Here is a 1,947-nt window from a genome sequence, read left to right on the forward strand (position 1 = left end):
GTACCATCAGACACTGTAATATACGCATTTCAGAAATGCCTCTTCTAAACAGGAAACAACAATTAAAACCCTTGATATAAGACTTTGCTACATTTGGTAACATAATCTTAAACTGCATACACACGTGCAATTATTGTCATTGGAAAGGATATTTCACGATCCTTTCCAACGATAAGAGCCGCATGATGCATGAACGAGTGCTGTACATACAGCACCGTTCTGCTGTATGGAGAGAGGAGGGGGAGAACGACGAAGCGGCACCCTGCTATGCGCTCTCCCCCTTCCCTTGCATTAGAATCGTTCATCGTCCATGGATGTGCCAGGACGGATCCACAGACGATGAACGACGCGGGCTGTACACACAACAAATTCTCACCCAATATCTGCTCTGAGCCGATTATCGGGCGAGAAAAAATTGACGTATGTACAGAAAAGCTTCCCTTTACAAAAAAAAAAAAACTAAAGAAAAAGTTAACTCAATATAGAGGAAACTGTCTATAATTATATTTCTTTCTACACTTTCTCTATACTTCCTTTCTTTAGATAATAGTGCTGGATTATGCTAGACAGTTTGAGCACTATCCCTCTAGACCTTAATTAGGTTGGTCAGGGTTTATAGTTTTCTTCTCCTTTTCTATTTTTATCGCTCCTTTCCTATTCCCATTAGTGAAATATCATATGTGAGAGGACTGACTCTTTGCAGTGCAAAGAGCAAAGATGGTGTGAAAAGGAACATACAGTAACCAGTGTAACCTTCTATCAAGTTAAAGCAGTGAGAACAATAAGGATGACTACTGATTGGTTGCTTTGTGTTGCTGAACTTCCCTTTTCTCATTGTGTGGCAACACAAAGCAACCGGATATTACTTATTTGAGTTAAGTATCAATTAATTATTTAGGATGTCTGAATTGGTACAAATGCTGATTGCTATTCAGATGAATAAGTGCTCCTAGGCTGCAGGTGCAACAAGCAGTATTCTGGAACTGTGTCCCAAAGCAGTATGATGCAATCCTTTCACAGGGTAGAATTCATTTTGTGTCCCTCTGCTTCTAGCATTAAACATGCTTGATTGTTAATCTATATTTAAATTCAGAGCTACACCTCCTAACTACAAGGATTTCAACATATGCATAAGGTTTAACCCTAAACTAAGTGAATAAAGAAAGGATACTATCCAAAATGTACCTTTTCTTTTCCCCAGGATATAACATAAAAACACAAGGCTGGATGATACTGTTCTCAAGGGAAGTGTGTCTGTAGTGGTTTACAAAGAGGCCATGTTTGCTGCATTTCAAGGAAAAATGTTCATTTGTGATTTGGGTGTTTCTTTGTTAGCACACTTATGGTGTCTGATTTATTAAAGCTCTCCAAGGCTGGAGAGAAGACACTTTCATCAGTGAAGCTGGGAGATCCAGCAAACCTGGAATAGATCTTGTCAAGGATTCAAAACACTCGCTAGCAAATAGCAAATTACTTTGAAGAAATCCATTCAAGGTTTGCTGGACCCAGCTTCATTGATGAAAGTGTATCCTTTCCAGCCTTGGAGAGCTTTAATAAATCAGGTCCATAATTTCCTGCATTCTGATGAACTGATATCTGCACCCTGAATTTACATTGTTGCTGCTTACTGTGCATTTGACTTAGGCAGCATATTCTGTAGGAGTTGCCAGAAAAAGATTAATGCACTTTTATTTTGTTACGCAGAACACCACAACTCATTTCCATGCTTTGTGATTGGTAACAGACACCTTACCGCAAAGCAACAGTGTAAACGTTTCGTGTACCTGCCAACATATTAACGGCTCCATTAATACAATAGCAGCGTGATTGTATTTTTTTGTGTTCTATTTTGTTGTGGAAAAAATTGAGTGAATATTTATAAAGAAGTAAATGTGACTTAACCAAACATTCTCCAGGGGTGAATCAATCACTGTCCTTTAAAACACA

This window comes from Pyxicephalus adspersus, chromosome 3, assembly GCF_032062135.1.
Source record: "Pyxicephalus adspersus chromosome 3, UCB_Pads_2.0, whole genome shotgun sequence".
Taxonomy (NCBI): Eukaryota; Metazoa; Chordata; class Amphibia; order Anura; family Pyxicephalidae; genus Pyxicephalus; species Pyxicephalus adspersus.